At 42.6% G+C, this 12914-nt stretch overlaps 1 long non-coding RNA gene across 1 annotated transcript; it reads right to left on the reverse strand.

The window, feature by feature from the left end:
* Positions 1 to 5324: 5324 nt before the first annotated feature.
* Positions 5325 to 8230, reverse strand: LOC110194145 (uncharacterized). Its single transcript, XR_002320646.2, has 2 exons — positions 7964 to 8230; positions 5325 to 5884 (listed from the first exon to the last, which is right to left on the reverse strand). It is a non-coding gene; the product is annotated as an uncharacterized LOC110194145 (long non-coding RNA).
* Positions 8231 to 12914: the final 4684 nt, after the last annotated feature.

Raw genomic sequence — 12914 nt, forward strand, 5'->3', positions numbered from 1 at the left:
TAAGCCTTAGAACTACCAATCCCAGGAAGCTGTGCGAAGCGGAGGGTGGAGAGGAGTGTTGTGGTGGCTGGGGCGTCTTGGGATCTGTAGTCCATCCTTCCGCAGTGGCCAATGAGGGCTCTTCCCCAGCAAGACTACAACTCCCAAAATTCCACGAGCGCAGGCGTCCTAAGCTAAATGGGTTGAGCTATTTGCAACAATTTTTTTTTTGAGTGGGGGTGGGGTTGACTGTGGGCCTCAAACTTGGTGAAGTGGGGAGGAGGCAGTGGAACCACGTGCTTTTGACAGACTAGGAAACTGGCAGCAGCGATAGCCTTGACCCAGTGGAGCAGTCCACTCCCAGGCCTTACGCTTTCCACTGGGCTTCCTCTTCCTCCTCCAGTGTTTGCAAAAATTCCCCTCCCAGTTTGTCTGCCACCTCCTGCCTCACGCACTTCAGGCACAGGATGGGGGCGGGGCATTCGAAGAAATTCTGTCTTAATAAGGCAGCCCAGGCAGGGCTAATGCGCATGCTCTGTTTGTGCTTTGCAAGCATGCAAAGCTCTTGGCCTGAAAGGGTCCGAGTGGAAGCTCTGTATGCGAATGAGGTCCTTCCTTGTATACCCTTTGCTTAGTTGGGCAGGTGCCTGGCACATAGTAGGTTTCCTTCTCTTCTCTTTCTTTTCTCTTCTCAGGTTTCCTTCCAGACTGAGCTTAAATCCTGTCTTCTGCAGGAGGCTTTCCCAGCGTCCTCCTATTTTCCCCAACCACCATTTCCCTCTGAATTTACCTTCCAATGTTTTGTTTACACCGAATAGACTTAGTTGTTTTTGTTGTCTCCACCATTAGAATGTGAGCACCTTGGAGGTTTGGACTTTGTTTTTGCATTTTTTTTTTTTTTTGCTATCTACAGAGCTTAGTCAATCAATGAGCATTTATTTACCACCTACTGTGTTCCAGGAACTATGCTAAATCCTGAGGATACAAAGGCAGAAAACAGTCCCTGGTCTCATGTGTCAGTCAGTGAATAGGCGTTTATTGAGCACCTATTATGAGCCAGGCATTGTGCTAGGCACTGGAGAGTCAAAGGAAGGCAGAAAAACCAGTCCCAGGAGTCATCAGGGAACTCAGAATAATTGGAGGTGGGGGAGAAAATGTGGCAACAACCATATGAAAATAAGATATACATGCTGGCTGAAAAACTCATGCTGCAGCCTGGCCCTCACCCTTGCTTTCTCTGGGTTCCAGACTCACTTGGTCTTTCTCTACAGTGCTCTTAAAACATTTTTACCCTAGAAACTCACTTCATCCCTAGACTTCACATATTCCAAGTCCCTCCACCTCTGAGGCCTTTTGGTCTGATTGGAGGAGAGTGGGGGTTTCCTCCTAGAACCCCATTTTAAGGAAGAAGCTCAGGCCATCCATATCTTTCTCCAGGCTATACTCCCAGCTCTCTCCTTGACTGTCTCTACCATGTTCCCTTTCCAGTGCCTTTTAAATGCTGCCTTTCCCCCATTAGAACATAAGTGACTTGAGACCAGGGACTGTATCTCTGCTCATTCCCAGTATTCTCAGTGTTTTGCACAGTGCCTGGTATGTAGTAATTGCTTGATAAGCACTTCTTGGGGTTGACTATGTACGGGATAAATTGTGAGTAATTTCAGAAGAAAGGCACTAAGATTAAGGATGACCAAGAAGGCTTCTAGCAGAATGTGGGACTTTAGTTGACACTTGAAGGAAGCCAGGAAAATCAGGAGATAGAGTTGAGGATCTGGAGCATTACAGGCATGGGAGATAGCCAGGGAAAATTCCCAGAGTTGGAAGATGGAGTGAGGCTGACAGCTTTGCTCAACTCTGCCTTACTTAAATCCAGTTCACACGTGTCAAGATGTCACCCTGCGATGTTATTGGTCCTCTTTGAAAACAAAGGACAAATGAGTCATGTGTGAGGAATAGCAAGGAGGCCAGTGTCATTGAAAGACTGGGAAAGTAGGAAGGGGCTTGATTATGAAAGACTTTGAACAACAGTCATGGGATTTCATGTGCAAAGAGCTTTTGGAGCATACTGTCAACCTACAGGGTTTAGTCTAAGGAAGACAAACAGGATTAGGTTGTATCCATGTTTGTTTCTCTTACTAGATTGCCTAACATGAAGGTACCCTGAGGGGGCTTCCCTGGGCATGCCCAGATCTCCTAACATAGAGCCACCCTGCTCCTGGGAGGAATTCCCCTCCCATCTTACCATGCAGATGGCAGTAACCTCCTTTGATCATCTGTGTAAGGGGAGTAGACTTCATCTTTAAAACTGCCCAGATTGGCACAGTGGATAGAACACTGGCCTTGGAGTCAGGAGTGTAACAAAGATTTTAAGGGCTTAAGCTTCCACAGCAGGATAAGAAATTCCAAGATCTTGTGGCTAGTCACTCAACCAATCAGAAAGTACTCTAAACTTTTCTATAAACGACTAGTTCCTTAAGAAAGAGCCCTAAAGGCTCAGGTTCAAGGATGGGGCTTCAACCCCCCAAGCAAAGGCTTTTCTCCACTTCGCTTGTTTAATAAACTTATTGAATGTGAACTGACACACCCCAACGGCGGAGATAGCTGCCATTTTTGAATGTGGGACCCATGAAATGGGTAGAGTTAACAAAACATGGATGGACATGAGATGGGCTGTCCAGGAACGGTGTAACTCAGATGAACTAGACCAATAGGAGCCTGCTTAGGTGGAGTATGGATCTTACCGAATAAACCAGTGCTCACGTGCTACGAAAGTGCTCAATAAAGGCTTTCCTTCACTCACTCACTGTAGTAGATTTTTGTTTCAGATTTTTCTAACAAGGAGGACCTGAGTTCAAATCCTGTCTCTGACCAGACACTTGACACTTACTAGCTGTGTGACCCTGGGCAAGTCAGTTAACCCCAATTGCCTCAAAAAAAAAGCTTATTTTGTAAAATATATATATATTTTTAAAAAGCTTATATCAGATTGTGTGCCATCTTGGGGAGGGAGGGGGGAGAGAAGGGTAGAAAAATTAAAAACTCAAAAGCTTATTGAAGTGATTGTTGATAAATCAAAATAAATTAATAAAAAATTTAAAACTGACTGGATTAGGACAGCTGCTTTTTTTTTTTCCTGCTGTGTCCAGAGGGTGAAGACTGAAGTTCACCCACAGCATAAATGCTATGAGCTGAACCTGTGCTAACATGTATTTGATCCTGGAAGTGATGGGGAGCCTCTTTTTTTTTTTTTTAAACTGAATGGAAGGGGGCAGGAGTATAATCATCAGACCTGTGCTTTAAGAAGATCACTTTGACAGCTGAGAAGAGGATACTAGACTGGGGAGACAAAACAGAGAGACCAACCAGAAGGCTGCTGCGATAGCATGAAGCAACAGAGATGATGATGACAGTGTCAGAGGACAGAAGGAGAGAAGGGCTTGCCTATTCACTGATTGACTGAAGAGACCAGGGACTGTTTCCTGCCTTTCTTTGTATCTCCATAACAAGAGATGTTATGAAGGTAGAAATGATAAGACTTAACAATTGTTTGGAGGAGTTGAGGACACCTCAGTTGGGAATCTTGGTGACTAGGAGGATGGTGATACTCTTTATAGTAAAAGGGAGGTTGAGAAGAGGGAAGGGTTTTTTGGGGAAAATAATAAGTTGTTTTGAACATTTTTAGTTTAGGATGTCTATGAGACATCTAGCTTGAGATGTCCAATAGACAGCTGCAGATATAAAATTGACTGTGAAGAGAAAGAGAGAGAGGTAGGGCTGACAAAGAGATCAGAGATAAGTGCTTAATAAATGCTTAGTGTTGACTGACTAGTAAAAACAAAGACACAAACTGGTTGATATATTTGCATTTACCCAAGAATCTCTGAACACTTGTAGACCTCCTCTGTGTATGGGGAGTAAGACCTTGGGACCTAGGGAGAGAGGATTGTTGATCAAGGTCAGGCAGGTGGGTAGGAGTGAGGGGTGGGGATTGAAGCTGGGACAGCATTTATGTTAGCCTAAGGTCAGTCACCCTCAGGGCATAACTCCCAAACCAACTATTCGGAGGGTACTTGCCTGCCTGAGTCCTATAAAAGACTGAGTCCTTGGGCCCAGTTCTAGTTGTAGTTCACATTTTGATTTAGAGATGAGGGGAGAGATCCCTTCCCTCTTAAGGCAATAACCAAAATCATGAAGGATGGACAACCCTAGGGACAGCTAAGCTAGTCTGTCACAGTCAAATGTTTTCTGCCAGCCTCATAGCTGAGACCTTTTTTCTGATTTGTTTGTTACCTCCTGATACCTGTCTTTATTTCCCCTCTTCTCCCCCAAGATACAGGTTCTGATAAGGTTTCCTTCATTATTTTGCTTTTGTGGCTGGGATTGGAGGTTGCTGGTACCTGCCTTGGGTGCCTTTCATTTGATGATCTCCAGGCACTTAACAATAAGGCACTGGTGCATAAAAACACTGGATTATTATTTCTGTTTCTCAAATTAGAGTTTATGGGTTGGGGAACAAGCTGTAGAGGTGGAGCAAATTGTCTTAGTGTCACAGGGTGATTCCAGGGCAGCAGCAGCTCCAAGGATGAAGGTGCCTTGGCTTTGCCTCTGCTATGGGCAAAAGGTAAGCACCTAGCAGTCCAACAGACCTCTAGCACAAACTCAGCCTAGAAGGAAGCAAGGTGAAGAGTCCCAGGGAGATATTTTTCACTCTTTAGCTCTGAAACTTGGGGAGAGAAGAAATAGGGTGACCTCAAGGAGTAAGGGTTAAAAGAAAGAGACTTCTAAGATCAACAGATACTTGAGAGCATTGGGTGGACAGAATCAGAAAGACTTGAGTTTAAATGTGATCTCAGACCTTTATTAGCTGTGTGATCCTGAGCAAGTAATCTAACCTCAGTCTGTTTCAGTTCCCTCATCTGTAAAATGGGGATAATAATAGCATCTGCCTCCCAAGGTTGTTGTGAGGATCAAATGAAATAATATTTGTAAAGCTCTTCACAAAACCTCAAAGCACTATATGAATACTAGCTACTTATTATATGTTAGCTAGTATTATTGTTGCCTGTTATATCTAAGACACTAAGTGCTGTAGGGCAGATATATTAGAAACATATACTTTCTGCCTCCTCTGAATGTACTATCTATGGGAAGAAAAAAAATGCGACATTCAATTAAGTGTGATGAAATCTAAAGACCATTGGATTTTGAGTCAGGAGAGCTGAGTTCAAGTCCAAACTCTGACAACCTTCTGTTTCCTCGTCTAAAATAGGGATAATAATACTTGTAGTAGCGACGTTGCAGCATTGCCATGAGGAATGTCCTAGTAAACAATGAATCATTATATATGAATGTTAGTTATTATTTTTAATGACAGTAAGTGGTAACAAAATGGTAAATGCATTCAAACATGTATTAAACACCTACTATGTACACTGTGTGCTAGGCACAATACTCAAATTTCTTGCAGTGCATCAGGAAAAAGATCAGGAACAATAGAAGTCAAAGAATGAGAGGAAAAGACAATGATTACTTTAGGAGTGGAGAGAATGGAGAGATCAAACTTTGATTACACAAAACTGAAACCTTTTGTATGAACAAAATCAATGCAGCTAAAAATCAGAAGAAAAGTAGTTAACTGGGAAAACATATATGCAGCAGATATCTCTGATGAAAGTCTGATTGCCAAGATAACAAGGAAGGTGATAACAGCTGAGCCAACTCCAGTCGTCCTAATCTTTATCTGCCCATTGGATCCAGATGGCTGTGGAGGATAAAGTGAGGGTAGTGACTTGTACAGCCCTCCCTCACTTAAATCCAATTCATTTGCAAGTCATGGCATCATCTTCCTGATGTCATGGTCCTCTTCCAGATCAAAAGCCAAATGGTTACATAAGGTGATAACAACCTATGAGAACAAGAGTAGATAAATTCATCTCTCGGTAGATAAATTCATATGTTTATGAACAGACTGTTTTCAAAAGAATTGCAAGTTAGAAACAATCACATGAAAGTATGTTTCAAATCGCTAATAAAAAGGCAAATACAGGGGCAGCTAGGCGGTGCAGTGGATAAAGCTCGGGCTTTGGAGTCAGGAGTACCTGCATTCACATCTGGCTCAAGACACTTGACACTTACTAGCTGTGTGACCTTAGGTAAGTCACATAACTCTGATTGCCTCACCAAAAAGCAAAAAAAAAAAAAAGGAAAATACAAATTAAAACAACTCTGAAGTTTTACCACATGCCTATAAAATTGGCAAAAATGACTAAAGACAAAATGGTACATGTTGGAGGGGCTATGGAAAAGCAGGCACACAATTCACTGTTGGTGGAGCTCTGAATTGCTCCAACTGATCTGGAAAATAATTTGAAATTATTCTAAAAGATTCACTAAAACTATACAGATCTTCCAAGTCAGCAAATACAGCTCCTAGGAATATACAGCAAGCGGTAGAAAACAGAGCAAGAGGTCCCATATGTATAAAAGTATTTATAGTAACTTTAAAAATTAATTAATTTTTTATTTTGAACTTAAAAACATCAAATAAAATGGCCATCCCATATTCATAGTAGAACATAAAAAGAGGATTACACATGAAACAGCAAATATTATGCGTAGTGGTTGTGTTTTTAATTTATAAGTCAGGTGTGGTCTCTTGGTCCCCTACCTTATGACAATTAAACATAGGGGAATCCCTGCTCCAGGGGAGACTGAGGTTGGCAGATTGTTTGAGTTTAGGAGCTCTGAGCTGCATTGAGTTAAGCTAATTGGGTATTTGTGAAGTCCAACATCAGGAAGTTGAGCCCCCAGGAACAGGGGTGGGAGGGGGCACCAGGCTGCCTCGGAGGGGCAAACTGGCCTAGCTCAGAACAATAGAGCAAGTCAAAGCTTCTGCTCTGATAAGTAGTGGGATTGGCCTAGTGAGTGGGTGCCATAAATTAGTCTGCGTGAGACTGGGAAATCTAGTCTCTCAAAAAAAAGTATATAATATATAAATTTTGTTAAATTTATTATATATACTATATGCATATGTATTCTTGTATACATACATATATGTACACACAGTACATATATACATAAATATACATACCTATAGATATGTGGGTCTATATGTGTCTATGTGTGTATTATATACACATGCATATACACATATATACATATGTATGTACATGTACACATATATACATGTGTATGTGTATACACACATACAAAATAAATTTGGTATGTAACTTTAAAAGGTCTCCTGCTGCTTGTCTTCTATCCTTTCTGGCCTTCCTTCAGTCCTGTAGAAGCACTTTTCCTTGTAGTAAAATGGGCACCTATTGATTGGGGAATGGCTAAGGCTAAATACCCTGAAGCCTTGAGGGGGAAATTACTTAAAGATTAGGTTTGGCTCACTTCCAGGGTGTCCCCAAAAGAGGAAAGTAGAAAGGTACTCAATATACAACACAAATCAGATATGTTGTTCAGTTGTTTCCGACTCTTTGTGACCCTGTGGACCACACCATTCATGGGGTTTTCTTGGCAAAGATACTGGAGTAGTTTGCCATTTCCTTCTCCAGTGGATTAAGGCAAACAGAGGTTGAATGACTTGCCCAGGGTCAAGCAGCTAAGTAAGTATCTGAGGTCACATTTGAACTCAGGTCTTCCTGACTCCAGGTCCAGAGCTCTATCCACTAAGTCACCTAGCTGCCTCCTAAATCAGCTTAACACAAGAGACTCACAAGCACACATTAACAAAGACTTAAACAAGAAAACCGTAATAACTTAAAATTACTGATACACTCCCCTGGGACGTTAAGGCTTGGAACATTAAACATGAAGCAGTTTATAGGGCTGCTGAATCAACATTTTACTTTATATTCAGCTCTGCTTGGTCTCCCTGAAGGTGCATATCTTCTGCTAAGTCAGGCCAGGGGTTGGGCTCATCTTCCTGCTGGTGGTCATCCTCTCAGATTTAGAAATGACTTAGGCTGCCACTCACCTCCAGCTGAGAGACTCGGGCTTCTTCCAGCCTCTCAAACTTGTGAGGCTGCCTACGAGGCTGGGCATTTCCATCTCAGACTGTTTAGTCATCTGTGCTCAGAGAAGAAAACATGAAAGAGAAAAGGAGGTCGGGGGCTCAAAGCCTAATGCTTGCCTACACAAGTGCCTGTTCTAGATGTCATGTCATGTGGGGTCAATCCATCATTTCTGCCCAGAATGAGCGCTGATTTCTCCCTCAGCTCCTGCAGGGAGAGGTTTGAAGAGTTCTGACATGCTCAGTTGAAAGGAAGAGCCAGAAAGTGGAATCTGTCCATTTAAGGTACACTGAGTCGGCCACTCCTTCTGGCTCAGTTGCTAATATGCTCTGATGCAGATTTCAAGTAGCCTCTCCCATGTTTAACTGTTATAAGATGAGGGATCGAGGGACCACCCAGGTTTTGCTGCATCATCTTAAAAAGGACAACCCTTCAGCATGGAGCAACATATGTCTCCTGAAGTTGTTAGATGAACTATAATCAATCCAATGAACTGTAAGATACTGGTTTAAATTTAATTTCTGCTTTCCAACTTTGCCAGCATTTTTGTTGAATAGTGAATGCTAGCCCCAGTAGTTGAAGTACTTGGGCTTATTGAACTGCTGCTATGTTTGATTGCTCCTGGGTCCTAATCTGTTACCTAACCTTTTGGGTTAAGTAATCTGTTCTCCTGATCAACTTTTTAATTAAAAAAAAAAGTATCAAATAATTTTGATGATTACTCCTTTGTGGTATAATTTAAGATCTGGTACTGCCTTTATTTCCATTTTTTTCTCGTTATTTTCTTTGAAATTCTTGGCCTTTTGTTCCTCCAGATGAATTTTGTTATAATTTTTTCTTTCTGTGATACTTCAGTAGTTTGACACAGAATTCAATCTATAAATTTATTTGCTATTGGCATTTTAAAAAATATTGACCTGGCCAAACCATGCTCAATGAATATCTCTCCAATTATTTAGATCTGTTTCTGTAAAGCATGTTTTGTAGTTATCATTATACAATTCCAGTGTGTCTTCTAGCTAGACTCCCAGATATTTTTATATTCTGCAGTTATTTAGAATGAAATTCCTTCCTTTATCTTTTCCTGTTGGGTTTTGGTGACAAGAGGGTTCCACAGGACCACACTGCCCCTTGATGGCCTTCAGGTTAAATAAGAAGGGAGGTCATCTGCTGAGGCCCAGGGGAGATTAGGGTTAAGCAAGAGTCCACAATTCTCTGGAAGTCTTTCCTTTTCACACACTTGGTCCCTATTCATTGCCACCGTCTCCTGAGATAGGATAGGCATACTCTTTGCTAGGATTGTAACTGTCCAATGCCAGGCACTTATGCTAACATCATCTTGTTTGGAATAATGGATGCATGTTTTATTTATTTTTTCCGTGCCCCTAAGATTGATGTACACAAGGCCAAGTGTCTCACTCGTCTTGCCTTTGCCTGCTCTGATTCTTTCTTCCCAGAGCTCCATTCAGACTGTTATCTCACCACCATCACTCAACCACATCTCCACTGAAGTTCTTGCCAGGCCATCAGACCATCACCTGATTCTTGGAGCTGTCATCTACTAACCTCTCCTACTTTTCCCCTAAAATCTTGGTTTTAACACTTCAGCAACTCCATTATACACAGAGGTAATCCTTCTAATGCCTCATCCTCACAGTTTCTTGAACTCTTTCAATTCATATGGTAGCTAGGTGGTGCAGCGGATAGAATGTCAAATTTGGAGTCAAGAAGACCTGAGTTCAAATCCTGCCTTAGCCACTGATTAGCTGTGTGATCCTGGGCAAGTCACTTAACCTCTGTTTGCTTCAGTTTCCTCATCTGTAAAATGGGGATAATAATAGCACCCATCTCCCAGAGATATTATAAGAACCAGGTGAGATAAGATATATAAAGCCCTTTGCAAATCTCATTGTGCTCTATGAATGTGAGCTTGTTAATTACATGACTTCCACAAACACCCATATCTCATTTACCTAGTGCAATAAACGTCATCATTACCAGAAACAACTCAGTCTTCAAGATCTTGACCTCTCAAATCATAGGATCATAGGTTTAGAGCTGGAAGGGAATTTAGAGGCCATCAAGTACAACCCTGTCATTTACACATGAGGAAACTGAGGCACAGAGACATTACGTCACTTGCTTAGCATCTCATGGGTAGCATCTGAGGCAGGTTTTGAGCTTGGTTCTTCTTGACTCCAGGGCTAGGGCTCTATCCATACGGCCACCAAGCTGCCCATCTCAGCTGTTTAGCTTCTGTCCTTCCATTTTTCCTATACTCCCCTGCTATTGCCATACTTGTTCTTCAGATTCATTAGGACCTTTGCCCCCCTCTCTTCTCTGTTCCCCCAGTCTTTCAATTCTGTTCTAGCTTCAGTCTCCTCTTTGCCTGGATCTCTATGGGCAGGCCCTTCAATAATGTCTTTCTCTTCCACCCTTAAAATTCTTCACTCCTTTGACCTTCTGCTATTTCCAAACAGCTAATCTTCAGTCCTGGGTAACTGCTGCTGTAGAGCTGCCCCGTGATGTTGGAGGAAATAACAAAATCATGTTGACAGGGTCTTCTACAAATTTATGCTCCCTAACCTCAACAGTACCCTTCACTGCTGCAGAGCAATTTCCCCACGGTTACTGATGCTCTGGCACACCCTCCAGTGTCATTGTTCCTAACATTCTGCTCTCGCAGTCCCCTAACTGCACCCTCCTCCCCTCACTCTCAGCAAATGACCTTGCCTCCTTCTTTCCTGAGAAGATTGAGGCCATCTGACCTGAATGCCTTCAGCTCTCCTCCACATCTCTGACCCTTCCAACGCCCTCATCCTCTCCTCCCACATCAGAGGAAAATGCGGCCCCCTCCTCCTTGTTAGAGTTAACCCCTCCGATGGCACTCTTGATCTTGTTCTCTCCCATGTCCACTTTGGCTTCATGAAATCAATCATTCCCTTTTCCTCTCGTGCCTCTTTAATCTTCTCCTCTCCTTATAGACTCCTCAGCCTATAAACAGGCTGAAATCTTCCCTCTCCTTAAACAAAAAAACCAAAGCCGCCTTCCCTTAACCCCGTATTCCCTCAAATTATTTCTCTTTGGTGCCGCTCTTAGAAAACACAATCTACACTCACTGGCTTCATTTTCTCACCACCCACTCAATCCTCGACCCCTTGTAATCAAGTTTCCACTTCCACCCCTCTAGAGAAACGGCTCTATTTAAGATCACTAGTGACCTAACCAAGCGAAATGATCTTTTTTCCTGGCCATCTCTTCCTTGCCTTCTCTGTGGTATTGGGCTCCATGGATCACCCTTTCCCCCTTTCTTCTTGAAAGTGTCTCAATGCCCTTGGGCTTTGTGACACTGGACTCTTAGGGCTCTCCTACCCCTCTGTCTACTTTGCTGGGTCATCATTTCTTCCTTCATCCTGAACATGGGTATTTCCCAAGATTTTCTTCTGGGTGCTCTTTCTCTTCTCTTACTATGTTTGTTCCCTTGGTGATATCATCTTTTTCTACAGTTTCAGTCATCACCTCAGTGCAAATGATTCCCAAATCTGGATCATCACCCCCCCAGTTCTTATCCACAATTTCAACTATATTTCTTTCTTTTTTTCTTTTTTTGACTAGGCAATGGGGTTAAGTGACTTGCCCAGGGTCACACAGCTAGTAAGGCCAGATTTGAACTCAGGTCCTCCTGACTTCAGGGCCAGTGCTCTATCCACTGTACCACCTAGCTGCCCCTCAACTATATTTCTAATGACCTCTTTGGAGGGAGCATATTAGAGTAGATGGAGAACTGATTTTTTATTCAGAGAACCTGTTTTAATCACAATTCTGCCATTTTGCTGTGTGTGTGACCTTAGGTAAGTCTCTCTCTCTGAGCCTCAGTTGCTTTATCTGTAAAATGAGGAGATTGATTAGATCATTGCTAAGGTCCTCTCCAGCTCTAAATCTTTTAGTTTTTAATCTCTACCTAGATATCTGGCTGGAATCTCAAACTTAACATTTCTACACCTGAACTTGTTATCCTTTCTCCTAAACTTCCACTTCACCTACCTTCTCTGTTTCTGTCAATGGCGCTACTCCCAGTCCCCAAGGCTTGTAACTGTGGAATCCTCTTTGACTTGATAACTCACAAGATAGCCATGAAGCATGGATGCATCCATCTCTCAGGATCACTGCTTACTGATCTTAGACCTGTGCTCAGGGAAGAAATACAAAGGAAGAAGAAGTAGGTAGCCTGGGACTCAGGCTCCCCTTGGCAAGCACATGCTCTTGTTGTCATTGTTGTTCAGTCATGTCGGTTATGTCCCTCTCTCTGTGACCCCATTTGGGGTTTTCTTGGCAAAGATACTGGAGTGGTTTGCCATTTCCTTCTCCAGCTCATTTTACAGATGAGGAAACTGAGGTAAACAGGGTTAGGGGACTTGCCCAGGGTCAAACAGCTAGTGTCTGAAGCCAGATTTGAACTCAGGAAGACGAGTCTTCCTGATTCCAGGCTTGGCACTACATCTACTACACCGCCTAACTGCCCCTTGCTATCCTTCCTGAAGGCTATTTTGCTGTTGTTAGATTGGAGATCGGGAGAAAAATCTCCCTCTTTCCCTGGAAGTCCAAGGGAAAGCTGAGTTCCAAACGGACTATGTCAGAAAATGGGTAGGGCCTTTCTCCTCAATCCTTTTATAGTTTATTGGGTGGTCAGATCTTTCTGGATCTGTGGCCAATCATTTTCTATGGATAAAGAACCAAGTACCCAACCAGAAGTTGATGGGTCACGTCACAACATGTACTTTAAGAAGGGGCCAGAGTACATGTCCAGCTCTATGAAAAATTTTCCATTCTGCCCTCAACCACAGAGGTATAGTAAACCCAAATATGAGAGCATTTAAATGTGATCTTCTAGCCAGAGTAGGTAGATTCTAGGCA

This window comes from Phascolarctos cinereus, unplaced genomic scaffold, assembly GCF_003287225.1.
Source record: "Phascolarctos cinereus isolate Bilbo 61053 unplaced genomic scaffold, phaCin_HiC Scaffold_1;HRSCAF=81, whole genome shotgun sequence".
In the NCBI taxonomy this organism is placed as follows: Eukaryota; Metazoa; Chordata; class Mammalia; order Diprotodontia; family Phascolarctidae; genus Phascolarctos; species Phascolarctos cinereus.